Source organism: Anomaloglossus baeobatrachus, chromosome 2 (assembly GCF_048569485.1).
Source record: "Anomaloglossus baeobatrachus isolate aAnoBae1 chromosome 2, aAnoBae1.hap1, whole genome shotgun sequence".
Classification (NCBI taxonomy): domain Eukaryota; kingdom Metazoa; phylum Chordata; class Amphibia; order Anura; family Aromobatidae; genus Anomaloglossus; species Anomaloglossus baeobatrachus.
In genome coordinates, this window is record NC_134354.1 from 86,832,509 (window position 1) to 86,848,416 (window position 15,908).

Genomic DNA, 15,908 nt, shown 5'->3' on the forward strand with positions numbered 1-15,908 from the left:
TGTGAAGGTGGCACTAGAGCCCCACGAGTGAGAATGGACTGTTGAGCCGCAAAAGGCAGCGGAGCACCGTTGCACCGTCCCCGTTGGGACCACCAGTGTGTTTGTTTAAAAGTTTGAAAAATGATGATAAGCAAAATGATTACCGAAAAGTCATCTGATTCTACCGTGATTGGAAACCGGCCGTTGCCGGCACCGTTGTCCCCGTGGGGACCGTTTGAAAAGGGTTTGCATGAGGAACTGCTCATGGACAAGCCTGTGAACTTACAGGGCAACCATAAACGTTAAGTGGCTTGTAAAAAAGTTGTGTTACCGTTACCGTTTCTGCAATTGCCGCCTCCGGAGAGGCAGGTTGGAGGGAGGGCCCCCAGCAGAGCAGGCTGGGGCCCAGCCACCACAGGAACCGGTGGCTACCCTCTGGAGGGGAAGGACAGATCCCGCTCGGGTAACTTGTGCTGGACTGGGGTCAAGGGGTGCTGCCTGGGCTTTAGGGGCAGCATCAGGGCCAGGTTGCTTGGGTGGGAGAGGGTGGAAACCGTAACCGTACACTGTTTGAAACCGTTTAAGAAATGTGCCTCCCGATGTGGGATGATGTCATAACTTGTAAATATGTTACCGTTTTCCTATCTTTTTCAGAAAAAGAAAAGGAAAATAAAACCGGTGTTGGACGGGCAGCCCGAGGACGGTCTGTGTTTTGCTAAGGGGGAATGTGACGCCCTGGGCAAGCCAGGGGTCACAGGTCACAACATCACATGCACCCCACATTCCCTGCAGGTACACCAAGCTAACCCAAAATCCTTGTTGCCTTCCTCCAGGGGCTGATGTCCACACCAGGGGGTGGGTTAGGCGGTTGGCTCCGCCCACCGAGGAGTTCACAGCCCTGGAGGCGGGAAAACCAGGCAGAACAGTGAGGGAAGTGAAAGTAGAAGGAAGTGAAGTGGTAGAGGAGCTTAGGAGAGAAGCTGAAGTAAAGTGAAAAGAAACAGTTTGTAAAGCCTGAAGTTGGTCCGGGTGTGTGCCCCGGACTGTGACAGCAAGGTCAGCAGACGGCGGTGATAGTCTGCAGGGGGACTGCTCAGAGGTTGCTGGAAGGACCGCGGACGGGTGGTGACCCGGCGGTATCGGAGCAGTATACGAAGAACAGTCAGCACCAGGGCAGGGGCCTTTCGGATCCCGGCAAGGCTAGGAGTCGCCATAATTTGCCAAATCCATCAGTGAAGGGGACGTCTGTCTCCTAACAACCAAGTCCCAATTGAAGGCAACAGCCCGACCGTGAAGGGGAGACACCGCCACCGCCAGGACACCAGTTTCCCAGGGCCAGTGCCTGCGAGCAAAGTAGGGCTCCTTCGGCCCAGCTTGAAGCCGAGGATTGGGTAACCGGTGGGGAGCCATCGCTACCAAAGAGACTTTCATAGGTGCAGGGAAGAGACCGTCACCGCTAACTGCAGGGAACATCAGCACCGTGAACCGTCCGAGGGACCCGTCCAACCAGCCGTTTGTTTACCGAGAACTGTGTCGTGTTTACTGGCTGAGTGAGTACCTCCGTGCTGTGCGGCACAGCGCTGCCCCTGCTCCCCTGCACCTCCACAGGCCCCAGACCCGCCTGTCCACCATTCCAATGCCATCACTGGGCCCCGGGAGCACCACAACCCCTTCCCACGGAGGGGCAAATCAACAACTGGCTGCTCCGTACCATCACTCCCAGGCTCCCCAGAAAGAGCAGCGGTGGTGTCCACTTAATCACCACAACCGTGGGTGGCGTCACGGACAATAAACTATCCCAAAACCCAATCCCCTTTCACTCACGGGCGAGGAGCGCCGCTCGAGTCCCCGGGATCCGGCCCATCGCTCGAGCCACCGAGCAGCAGCAGGCCGCAGCAGCCGCGGCAGCCGGACCCGAGCAGTGGGAGAGCGCGGCGTCCCCTCCTCTGCCCGCAACACACACAGGCTTCACAAAGAGGATGAAGATGGCCGAAAGAGGAGGTGTCGGCACCGGAGAACGGAGACGCTCATATGGCCAACCGCGCGACCGTTAGGTGAGTATTATAAAGTATTTTTTATGTTCTGACAGCGGCCTGGGCTCTTATATACAGCATGTTAGAATGCTGTATATAAGAGCCCGGTGGTGGTGGTCGCAGCTTATACGCCAAAAAAGTGGTCACAGGTTCCCTTTAACTTTTTTCAGTATGCCAAGAGGGATGACTATGATTGTAATAGCAAGTGTTCGAAGAGGCGCCTGTCACATGCAACATGCACTCAGAAAACGAGTAGTTCTGGGTGCATATTAGCCTATAGTAGCATAAAGAGATCTTTAAAAAAAGTATTTCTAAAGATCCTTTATGATATGCTAATGAGGCTAGGGACTAGTCACAAGGGCGTTAGTTCCTGTGCTCATTGCGCCCTCTTAGCATTTTACGAGGGGCTGCTGATAAGTTTATGTCTTTACCCAGAAAGAAACAAGATAGGATGATGAAACTTTATATTTATTCCACATACTCTCCACTGATGTCAACACACTTCTTACATCGGTATTCCAAGTTCTGTAAGCCTAGCAAAAAGCAGGATTTCTGTTCTGCCTCAAACCAGACATCCTTAGCAGCCATGGCATCAGAACTGGTGGGAAATTTGGTACCTTTGAGGTGTTTCTTTCAGTTTGGAAATAGATGATAGTTGGAGGGACTTACATCTAATGAATAAGGTGGGTGGTCAACCAGCTGAAAGCCGAGCTCTGCCATTTTTGCCGCGGTCGCTTGTGCAGTGTTAGCGGAAGCGTTGTTTTGCAGGACCAGTCTTCCTTTAGACAGCTTGCCACGCCTTTTGGCCTTCAGAGCTGCCTTCAACTGGTCCAGAAGTTTAATGTAATACCTTGCATTGATGGTGGAACACTTTTGAAGGTAGTCCACTAGCAGCACGCCCTCATTATCCCAGAACACAGACGCCATCACCTTAGTGGCTGATTTTTGCACCCTAAACTTCTTTAGATGAGGAGAACCCCTTTGCCTGCACTCTTGACTGCTCCTTGTTTTTAGTGTCATGTAAATAAATCCAGGTCTCATCCATAGTGACCAGTTGATCCAGGAAGTTCTTATCGGTCCGGAAACGCTGACAAATGGACCAAGAAGTTTTCACTCGCATGCTTCTCACATAAGTTGTCAAACATTTGGGGACCCACTTTGCAGATAGCTTCCTCATGTCCAAATGTTCATGGATAAGGAAACAAACACGTTCATGGGTAATCCCAATGATGTCTGCTATTGTTTTAGCTGAAATTCATTGATTTTCCAGTATGAGGTTGTGCACAGCATTGACAATCTCCGGAACAACAACCACTCTCTCGTCCAGGACGTTCCTCATCATTGGAGCTGAAGTGGCCCATTTTAAATTTGCCAACCCAGTTCTTAACTGTGGAATATGAAGGGCATTGATCCCCCTATGTCTGCGACATATCACCATGAATACCCTTCACGGACATTCCTTGCAGAAGCAAGAATTTTATCACTCCTCTGCTTTCAGTTTCTGTGACTAGCGCATTAGACTCTGGCATTTTGTTTTCCTGCGTGCGTAGAAAACTGTTGCCATAAGCGACAAACACAAAATTTTGATAACATATATTGGACACGTAAGGCTTTCATGTGATGTAACATTTGTTACCATAGAAACAAAAAAGATCACAAAAGCCAAAGACTTATCAGCAGCCACTCGTAGCACACCCACTGGGGCGTGCTAACATGCTATTCAATGCCCATTGCCTCGCGTCATCAGTGGTGACGCGTGTACCTGTGTCAAATGTCACCGTTGATCAGAATGACTGGAACTTCTGGTCATGCGCACTATGAAGCTGGGTGTACGCATCCCGGCTTCAGCGAGGTCTAGTGCGCATGATCGGAATTGCCGGGGATTTCTGATCATGCGCACTGATCCTAAGCCCGGTGTTCTGAAGTGGTGGCAGCGGACACGATTACGTGCATCACCGCTGATGACGCAAGGCAATGGGCATTGAATAGCATGTTAAGCTAAGAGGGCGGAATGAGAGCAGCAACTAACGTCCTTGTGACTAGTCCCTCTGCTCATTAGCATATCATTAAGGATCTTTAGAAATACTTTTTCTAAACATCTCTCTATGTATGCTACTATAGCCTGGGACAGTTAGGCAGGGATTAGCAATATTTACCCAGAACTGCTCGTGGTTTTGGGTGCATTTTTCACCTGACAGGTTCCCTTTTAATGTTACCATGTTCTTTGTCTTCGGACATGTTTTAGATTCAGAAATGAAGTTCAATGCGCAGAAATAAGGAATATTTTTGCAGTTTGCAGTGCATGCTCAGATTTTGAAATATTTCAGATTAGATGTCAATTTTACCCACTCTAATACATGTACATGGTGTGACAGGTGATCCTAGAATTATCAGCAATTCTTGTTAAGGTGAAATTCAACATAGTGTTTCAAATAAATTAACCCATAAATAACATTTATCAACAACCTATAAATAAGATCAACAGATCACTGGTAATAAGAGCAGTACGACCATCTTAGTGGATGATGGGGTGGCGGCTGAGCATGCCTGTAGACGTCTCCATAGAAGTTTAGGTTTTTCTATTTCCTATTGATTTTTCCATACATATCCAATCAGCTGTTGACATATTAAAGTTAAGGAAGTATGATAAGTGTCATTTATAAAACAATTTAATGACTAACACAGAGGTTTAATAGGTTTACCCAGTCTTCTGAGAGTTTGCACGCACTCTATCTGTCCGGCAAAGACTGTTGGTGTTGCACTGCTGGAGTAGGAAGTGTATGATGAAGCTAAATATGGCTTATTTATTTCATTATGCAGGTTGGGTTTTCCATAAAAGGGTTGTTTGCTCAGTTAAAAGTCTTAAACGTTTAGTCTAATACTAGCACAGCCACTTGTCACTCCTCATGTTTGTTTCCTTTAAAATTAGAAGCTTATACTCAACTCTCATGCCATGGCCATTCCAGTGATGCTGGCACTAGCATTCCTAGGACTCCTCTGAGGTTGTGCCGTCACGCGAGCGCTGCACACAATCACCACTGGCTTCTTTCCTCCTGCCTTTGGACAAATATCGGACATATAAGTAATTTACAGGAAATGAGTGGCAGCCACAGCTCTCATTTCCTATTCACAAGGACAACCCCTTTAAGTCACTCTATGTGGCTGAAGACATCTGAATCATGACAGCATGTGGAGCACATGCTGTCAGGATTTAATAGTATTGCTAGTAAGAGTGAGCATTAACATGACAGCAGGTATGCAATTTGCATGCCTCTCACCAGATTCTGACTAGATGTGAGTGTCTTCGCTCAATACAAGTGCATTGAGACAAGTTTAGGCAGCAGATTGCACACTTGCAGTCACATGAATGCCCGCTCTAACCGGAAATACATATCCTGACAGCATGCGCACAGTACACTGTTATAATTGAGAAGTATGTAGTCATATAGAGAGATATAAAGGGGTTGTCCACTACTTGGACATACCCTTCTCATGCCCCATGGTTGCCCCTTATAAAAAAAAGGCTGATATCTCCTGTGTCAGAGCCATCCCAGCAGTGTCAACACTCCCTCTCCTTGAGTCTCATGTGAGGTTGTTATGTCACGCGAACCCTGCATCCAATCACCCCTGGCTTCTCTCTCCCCGCCTTCAAACGTGTTTGAGAAATTAAGAAGTGAGTGGCATTCGCAGCCCTAACGTCATTTTGATTACATGTACGTCCTAAGGCGGGGAGAGAGAAGTGGGGGGTGATTGGACGCAGGGCTCATATGACATAACAACTAGAGATGAGCTATCACCCTAGTGTTCGAGTTCGGTTCGTCGAACAGCGGGTGTGTTAGTTGAACGTTCGTCGAACACCTTCGAACACCATTGAATACAATGGCAGGCAAACACAAAAACATACAAATATGCACAAACATGAGAACACACACACATATTATGCTCACCTTACTTTCCGTTCCATCGCCGACCTCCTGGGACTTGCAGTTCGCCGGTACAGGATGTGTATCGCGAAACCGTACGACCAATGCCCCGGAGCTTCCACTGCCAGAGCGCTGACGTCAAAGGCAGGAGCCGCTTGCCTCTGATTGGCCAGCGCGCTGCCTTTGAGTAGCGTCTGACAGAGGAAGTTCCTCCCTCATCACGATGGTTACCCGATACACATCCTGTAGCGGCGAACTACGTGTATCGGGTAACCATCGGAAGCTCCGGGGCATTGGTCGCATGGTTACCCAATACACATCTTGTACCGGCGAACTGCAAGTCCCAGGAGGCCGGTGATGGAACGGAAGGTAAGGTGAGCATAATATGTGTGTGTGCGTGTATGTTTATGTATGTTTGTGTGTGTTTGTGTGTGTTTGTGTATGTTTGTACGTGTTTGTGTGTGTTTGTGTGTGTTTTTGCATGTGTGGAATGGCACCAGGATGGGACATTTAACAAGTTGTGGAACGAAATTTTTGCATTGCAATGATTTCCTATGGGAAATCTTGCTTTGCTGAACGAGTAACTTGGTTAACAAGCACACTCCCAGAATGGATTGTTCTCGTTAACCAAGGTTCCACTGTATTAACATTGAATGACAGTATTACTGTGAAAAGCCAGTTACACTTTTGGTGATCAAACCGTTATCGAACATAACCTCGAACTGTCGAACTTGAAGCTAATTGTTCGCGTTCGTCTAACGACTCGAACATCGGCTAAAACAGGTTGAATTTGAGATTGGCGAACAGTTCGATTCGAACACCGCTCATCTCTAATAACAACCTCACATGAGATCCAGGAGAGTGAGTGCTGAATGGCGCCGGCACCAGGGATGAGTGTAAGCTTTTTTATTTTAACAGGGGCAAACATAAATGAAAAGGAGTTGAACAAGAAGTGGCCAATCCCTTTAAGACTTTGTCAGAAGAACAAACAACCCCTTTAACAGAAAACCAACTTGGAACATTGTTTCCGGTCAGAGGTCACCAATTTGTAAACAGTGTCTAAAAATTGTGGAAGAATTTTGGAAATATGTTCCTCAGCTTAAAATTTGCATATACTACCATCTACAGGATATAATATCAAAAGAATCAGATCCAAATCCATGAGCACAAGGAACAAGACTGACATTCAATATTAAATATTTGTTATCTATGGGCTCTCATGACTGCATTAAAAACAAGCATGATTCAGTTTGTAAATCACTGGCATGGGATTAGTTATACTTCCAGAAATTATTGTCTGTTAACACATTTCACCATACAATCCACAAATGCAACTTACATCTGCATCATGTAAAGAAGAAGCCAAATATCAACACAATTCAGAAACAATGCCGTCCTCTCTGGGCCAAAGCTCATTTAAAATGGACTAAATTTGAAATTCTTTAAGGGAACCACAAACACCATGTCCTGGTGACTCAAGAGGAGAGGGACTATCCAGTTTGTTATCAGCGCCCAGTTCAGTGTCCTGCATCTCTGATGGTAAGGGGACGTCTGTCTATGGCATGGACAGCTTACACATCATGAAAGGCCCTATCAATGCTGATCATTATAGAGAGGTTTTAGAACAACATATGCTCCAATCCAAACAATGTCTATTTCAGGGAAGGCCTTGCATATTTCAGCAAGACAATACAAAACCGCATACTGTATCCATCACAACCGAATGGCTTCTCAGAGGAAGGGTTCAGTATATTAACTAGCTACCTGCAGTCCAGACTTTTCAAAAATAGCAAACATTTGGTGCATTATGAAACTAAATAATCGGCAACGAGTCCTGAATGTTTTAGAATTAGGAATCTAGGGATCTAATAGAAAAATTTTGGGGTCCACTTTTCTTAAAGTGGAAATCCCCTTTAAAATAGCTCCAATTTTATGTAGAATATCTTTGTATATGGAGATGTAATATGTAAAATATTGCAGTAAAACAAACAACTTTGGAACATTCTCTTGCATATAGATATAGCTTTTCCCTAGTGAATTGCACCAACATTGCATCACTGCCTGTACTCTTCCTTGCTGCAGCTTATTGGCAGACACACTACAATCAGACCACTGGTGGACACAGACAGAAAAGGGCCCCTGGGCAAGAACAATATATGGGCCTTTTTCAGTGCAATAGCTCATCAAAATGCTCAATTCCACCTGCTTTGGAGGTAGAAATGGGCCCCCTTACCTGTTAGGTCCCTGTATGGCTGCACAGGCTGCAGCAGTGATATGTCCACCCCTAACACAGAGCTATTTCGTTCCAGCTAATTAAGTCTACCACCCCCTTGACTTGGTCACATGAAGTTCTATGTGGTTCCTACCCCTCATATGTAGATCTTGTTTTCTCACGTCACTGTTAGTCTGATGCCATCTCATTTCACCAAGCTACTGACCACTAAGTACAGTACCCACAGTTTTGTGGCCTAAATTCACTTTTTGGGAAATTAAAAAAAAACATTGATAAGGCACATTAAGTGTCACTGTCCAGTCCTTATGGTACAACCATCAGAGATCCAATGTCATATTACAAGAGAATTGTGGAAGAGCCCAAAACATATATTCATCAACCATTTCAGGATACCATTAAATAGTACCCACCCATTACAATTTCTTAAAGTTTTTGTGTAACTCCAAACAGATTTCATTGCCATCAAATGCTCTATCTTTACTGGGAGTAATCTCTTATGTCAACTTTTACCAACTTGCCTAAGTATTATTCAGTATTAATGATGATTTGTACAGTCATGGCCAAAAGTTTTGAGAATGACACCAAAATTATATTTTCACATGATCTGTTGCCCTCTGGTTTTTAATTGTGTTTGTCTGATGTTTACATCACATACAGAAATATAATTGCAATCATATTATGAGTACCAAAAGGTTATATTGACAGAATGAGTTAATGCAGCAAGTCAATATTTGCAGTGTTGACCCTTCTTCTTCAGGACCTCTGCAATTCTCCCTGGCATGCTCTCAATCAACTTCTGGATCAAATCCTGACTGGTAGCTGTCCATTCTTGCATAAGCAATGCTTGCATTTTGCCAGAATTTGTTGGTTTTTGTTTGTCCACCCGTCTCTTGATGATTGCCCACAAGTTCTCAATGGGATTAAGATTTGGGGAGTTTCCAGGCCATGGACCCAAAATCTCTATGTTTTGTTCCATGAGCCATTTAGTGATCACCTTTTCTTTATGGCAAGGTGCTCCATCATGCTGGAAAAGGTATTGTTGGGTGCCAAACTGCTCTTGGACAGTTGGGAGAAGTTGCTCTTGGAGGACATTCTGGTACCATTCTTTATTCATGGCTGTGTTTTTAGGCAAGACTGTGAGTGAGCCGATTCCCTTGGCTGAGAAGCAACCCCACACATGAATCGTTTCAGGATGCTTAACAGTTGGCATGAGACAAGACTGGTGGTAGTGCTCACCTCTTCTCCTCCTAATAAGCTGTTTTCCAGATGTCCCAAACAATCGAAAAGGGAATTCATCTGAGAAAATGACTTTACCCCAGTCCTCAGCAGTCCACTCCCTGTACCTTTTGCAGAATATCAGTCGGTCCCTGATGTTTTTTCTGGAGAGAAGTGGTTTCTTTGCTGCCCTCCTTGAAACCAGGCCTTGCTCAAGCAGTCTCCGCCTCACAGTGCGTGCAGAAGCACTCACACCAGCCTGCTGCCATTGCTGAGCTAGCTCGGCACTGCTGGTAGTCCCATCCCGCAGCTGAAACAGTTTTAAGATACGGTCCTGGCGTTTGCTGGTCCTTCTTGGGCGCCCTGAAGCCTTTTTGGCAACAATGGAAGCTCTCTCCTTGAAGTTCTTGATGATGTGATAGATTGTTGACTGAGGTGCAATCTTTGTAGCTGCGATACTCTTCCCTGTTAGGCCATTTTTGTGCAGAGCAATGATGGCTGCATGTGTTTCTTTAGAGATAACCATGGTTAACTGAAGAGAAACAATGATACCAAGCACCAGCCTCCTTTTAAAGTGTCCAGTGGTGTCATTCTTACTTAATCATGAGTGATTGATCGCCAGCCCTGTCCTCATCAACACCCACACCTGTGTTAATGGAACAATCACTAAAACAATGTTAACTGCTCCTTTTAAGGCAGGAATGCAATGATGTTGAAATGTGTTTTGGGGGTTAAAGTTCATTTTCTTAGCCAATATTGACTTTGCAAGTAATTGCTGTTAAGCAATCACTCTTTATGACATTCTGGAGTATATGCAAATTGCCATTAGAAAAATTTAAGCAGTAGACTTTGTAAAAATTAATATTTGTAGCATTCTCAAAACTTTTGGCCATGACTGTATTCATTATACTAGTAATAGGACTTAAATATTTCAAGGGGCAATCATGAGACTATTTGAATGTTAGAGCACTGGTTTTACCATTCTTAACTCAAGGGTAGTGTCACATTCATTTTTTCTAAAAAACAAAAAATCAACTAAAATAAAAACAGATCAGTTGTAGTTACAGTTTTCAGTTCATTTCCTTAAACCAGAACCAGAATGAATGAGAATTCCTTTCCTATGCCTCCTGAATACACTTCTGACTTTGCTTAAATAACAGCATAAAAAACAATCCTGAAACTGTTCTGTTTTCCAAAAAACTCTGGCCCTGATTCAGCAATGTGTTTTTGCCAGAAATCTGGTGTAAAACACTTTGATAACCATGGGTCACGCAAAAATGTTGCAGGACGAGGATGAAGCATTAATTTATGATGAGCTGTGGCATACCTTACACCAGAAATCTTATTACAGTCCATGGCATCTCTGATTCAAATACACCCCCTTATCAAGAGGGGCATGACCAACGCTGGTCTTGATAATCAGGGTATTCTTGTGTGATTACCAAGAATCATGAGTCTCTTATGGTTCCGTGGTACTGCGCTGACTGCACAGTGCCATTGACTGCAACCAATATTCTTAATATGCTACCTGACCTGCGTAGCACTGAAGAGTAGTTCTATGAGTTTGGTGCATCCTACAGATTTTAATGGAGATCCAGAGAGATGGCTTGCTCACCATCTTTTTGGAACTCCAATAGATGTAAAGAGAAAGAGTTGTCCATGCTCAGCCACGTCACAATTTCTGACTCCATTCTCAGCAGCTCAAGACATGACTCTGTTCTCCAGATTGCTCCTAGTTCTGTGGATGTACCAAAAATGCCCAACAGAGTCATACTCTTTACAAAATGATATGCCTAACCACAAGTGATATAATAATGGCATGTAGATGAACAGCAGTGTATTTAGGAACTTTAAGAGGCTATCTTAAAGTATCTGAAAAAGTAAGGATTCAAATTATGGTCCACATGTCAGAAGATGAGTAAAAGTTGAAAGGTTGTCAACTTAATTCCAGTGCATCAAGAATATGTCACAGGGTATGTAATGATAGGTCAGTCTAGCCCTCAGACTTGAGACCCTGTGCTGTCCCCTATCTCGGAGGTAGGTTTTATGGTAGCTAGGTCCGAGCCCCCAGCGTGACCCTAACTCCTGTCCGAGCCCCGATCTTACTCCATCTCTCCCACAATCTTTTGGTGGTCCGGAAAACACAATGATAAAACCCCATAAAAGAACACAGACAAGGGAGAACGGAAAGTCATACACACAGCACTCAAAACACACAGAAGAGACAATATGTGTACCAGGGAAGAGCAATAAAGTTAAGGAAGTAACGCACAACAGGGGAACATTCACATCACTCAAAATCACAACACGGATCACCATTAACAGGATAACCACCAAGTCTCGGATCGCTGGAGTTTATGTTGACGCTATCATTGGCGCCTACTCGAAGAAAGGCGGGCTTTAAATAGGAAGGAAACAGCTGCACATGGAAATTAGCAACCTAAGCTCCAGAACCGGCTCATAAGTCTGCAGGAATTAACTCCTGCAGAGCTGAAGATCAGTTAACCTGGACCAGCCGATGCCTAGCTCTGGCTAAGGAATCCAAAAGCCTCTGCGATGTGAACAATGTCTAATGACGCCATGCCAACAGGTGTGTGCAGAGCCGAACATCGTATGACAGAAGACCTGTGAAGGGGCTGCTCTTCCCCACTACTGCAGGCCACTCATTATCACAATCACTGGTGCCAGGACCCCACTGAATGTGTTGGTATAATTCAGTACTTCTGTGCCGCCCCTGCAGCGGTTGAACCACTCGGATCTGGGATTGCTATGACTCGAGGGTCTCCGGACCCAGGATCTCACGGCCACTTCAAATGCAAAGGGGGTATTTACAGGGGAGTGAGAGTTTGTGACGCCACCTGTGGTTCGCGGTAAGTGGAGTACCGCCGCTGCCGGTGGGAGTACCCGGGGAACATGGAGCGGGGCAGCCAGATGACGTTCCCCCCATGGAGGCCCCGGGACTCGTGAGGTGTAGGGGAGCGTGGTGCAGGTTGGAAGCAGGGGAGGACAGCGTACTCACTCAGGCCGTGTTGCTATGAATGTGACCAGAAATCAGACTCCGACACAGTAGTAAACCAAGTCTCTCGGTGCCGCTGCCACTTTGGGGGAGCTCGTCCAGGAGTCCGCTCCCGTTGGTATTGCTGATGGTCTGTACCTTGCCTCTGTGACGCCCTGGACCCCAGGGGTCACAGGTAACAACACCACCAACATCACCCCCCCATCCCTTGTGAGGACACAACCGTCACCCGAAAGGGAGACCTGATGTCTCCCTCAAGGCAAGTTGGGCACACGAGGTGGGCGGAGTCAGGCGGAAAGGCACGCCCACCGAGGAGACTACTGTCCTGAGGCAGGAAATACAGTCAGTTTGTGTTTAGGTGAAGTGAAGTGAAGGAGTAAAGCTGTCAGGGACCCGGGTTGGAGCCTGAGATCCCCGTAACGTCAGGCAGGCAGACGGTGGTGGCCGCCTGCAGGAGTACCGGTGTAGCGACCGGCGGAACCGTAAGGACCGGGTCAGGGTTGGAGCCTGCCGGACCTGAACCGGGGAGTCAACAGCTATCCAGAGCACCAGTAACCGGGTACTCAGACCCCGTCCTAGCTTAGAAGCCACTGAGTTTAGGTAAATTCACTGATTGCAGTCTGGACCTCACGGGTTCATCCTCACCCAAAGTCCCGAAAGAAGGCAACAGCCCACCGATACCGGGTGAGAGCCACTGCCAACGGCCAAACACCCGATGGGCCAGCGCCTGTGGGCAACCGAGGGCTCTTCCAGCAGCTAAACACCAGGGAGCGGGCTACCACTGCCCAGGCAGGGGAGCCAAAAGTCAAAACAGAAGGTGCAAGGGAAAGGGGCCACCATCAGCCTCACAAGGGACACAAGCAGCCGGCTGCGGGACCCGACCATACCCGAACTTTGGTTTACCAGTGACTCCGAGTGGGAATTAATAGTGAGTACACCAGTGCCATCCGGACACGACACTGCACCGCAGCACGGCACCCTGCACCCCGACATCATCGCCCGTCCCACCGGGCCCCGGGACACACCGCCCCTACCCACGGAGGGGTTAACATCCAGGCTGCGCCCTCAACACCGATCCCGGGAGCCCCCTTCACTCCAGCCGCAGCGGTGGTACATCCCGTCACCACGACCTGTGGGTGGCGTCACGACCTGTCCGACGACAACGCGGCCCCCGGCTGCGAACCTCGTCCCACACCACCACCCCACTGCCTCCCCTTAACAGAGTGACGTGGCCCCTGGTCCGGAGGCGCTCGAGCTACCGACAACCCGAGCCCGGACCTCGAGCGGCTCGGCCCCACGGCAAGAGAGCGGCCGAGCCCCTCTCAGGGTGGTACACCTCCATGCACTGTATTTTAGTTGTTCTGAGTGACTCCTCTGCTTGAAGCTGTCGGGGTCCCGCTGCCCACTGTTAAGTAGGGAAGTTGTGCACTCGATGGCTGACACTTGGCATTTCAGTGGGCCACATAAGCTCGAAAGCCCTATCCCCCTCTTTGTGTTGATGCCTTCGATCTCTGAGCTCTTGGGGAAAGTTCATAAAGAGACTATCCTCCACAGGTTAATTATCAGGTGTCGTGAAGCTACTCCCTGACCTAGGGTCCAGTACCCCGCCGTGCTCGGTCCCGCTTCGGTTACTAGGTACTCTCGTCCTGGCTGTTCTCCTAAACTAAGCCGGGGACCCTTCTCTAATACCCTGCGACTGGGTCTCCGACTCCTTTAGTTCCAGACCATCACCTGCGACCTAGCCAAAAGTCCCCAGGGAGCTCCAACTCCCAGCTCCTCACTGTTTGGGAGCTACTTCTAATCTGACTAAGCTTTGCTCTCCACTTCCTCTCTCTGACTTCCTCCCTCCTACCAGTCTGCCTGACCACTAGACGAGTGGCCCTTTTATTATTATTACGGTATTATTATTGTGCTGCCCCCGTGTCGGCAGCCTGCCGCTGCTCGGGTCTGGGCCTTCTAGTGGGTGGCTCGAGGGTCTCCGGACCCAGGGGATCCCGCAGACACTCCGAATGAATAGGGTTGGGGGGTGGTGGATGTAGGACGGATATGTACGGGCTGGGCTGTACTAGGTTCGTGATGCCACCCACGGTATGTGGTGATTTTGGACACTACCACTGCAGTTACGGGGCACCCGGGAGAGATATTGTGCAGCAAGTTGTTAACCCCTCCGTGGGCAGGGATGGTGGCCCCGGGACCCGTTGGGGATTTGTTGGTGCAGGGAGATGGGCGACCGCATGGTGCTGGTGTACTCACTATTGAAGGAAACACACAAGTCTCTGTGGTAAACCAAGGTGATGGTGGTCGGTGCCCGCAGCCGGCTGCGTCTGGTTCCCCAAGCGGCTGGTGATCTCTGTCTTTTTCTTGCACTTTTTAAAACAGTGGACTGCCTGTGCTTGCAAATACAGGAGTCCGCTCCGGGCTGGTTGTAGCCTAAGGAGCCCTTGCCCGCAGATGCTGGCCCGTGGGATCTCTGAGCCCTGGCAGTGGCCTTTTATCCCCCTCGGTGGGCTCCTGTCTTCAATCGGGACTTTAGGTAGGACAGGACCTCTAGTCCTGGCCTCAATCGGTTAATTAAACGGTTCCAGTCGCTTCTGGTCCTGGCTTCAGGGTCCGAGTACCCCCATGTGTGCTCCGGTTTCCGAGTCAGTTCCCCGTCCCGGTCCACCTCGGTTCCACCGAGCCGTCTCCCCGACTCCTGCAGACAGAGACCGCCGTCTGCCTCCTAGCCAGTGGCACCAGGGCTCTGCCTGTGATTGCAACTTCAGGAGTCCGCTCCCGGCTGGTTGTAGCCTAAGGAGCCCTTGCCCGCAGACGCTGGCCCGTTGGATCTCTGAGCCCTGGCGGTGGCCTTTTATCCCCCTCGGTGGGCTGTTGTCGTCAATCAGGACTTTGGGTGGGACAGGACCTCTAGTCCTGGCCTCAATCGGTTAATTAACCGGTTCCAGTCGCTTTTGGTCCTGGCTTCAGGGTCCGAGTACCCCCCTGTGTGCTCCGGTTTCCGAGTCGGTTCCCCGGGTAGGCACCGGTGGGCTACAACCCTGTCCCGGTCCACCTCGGTTCCACCGAGCCGTTTTCCCGACTCCTGCAGAGGGAGACCGCCATCTGCCTCCTAGCCAGTGGCACCAGGGCTCCTATCCTGGCGCCGTTAAATTTGGGGTATCTGCCTCTGCTGGAGCTGCACACAGCTCCAGCCCAAACTCCTCTCCAACTTGAACTCTAACACTTGTCTGAACTTTTCTCGCCCCGGGCTGTCTAGACTCTTTGGTGGGCGTCTTCCAATCTCCTGGTTCCGCCCCCTGGTGTGTCTATCTTGCCCTGAGGGGGGTGACTAGGGTTTTGAAGGTCGGCTGCTGTTACTTGAGAGAGAAGGTGTTGTGTAGGGGCCTATCTGTGACTACCTGGCCCGGCCAGGGCGTCACACTCCCCCTTGGTTTAACACAGACCGTCCGCGGGCTGTCCGACCACCACCGGTTTATCTTGTTTAACTGAAAAAGATAAAAGTTTTTGAA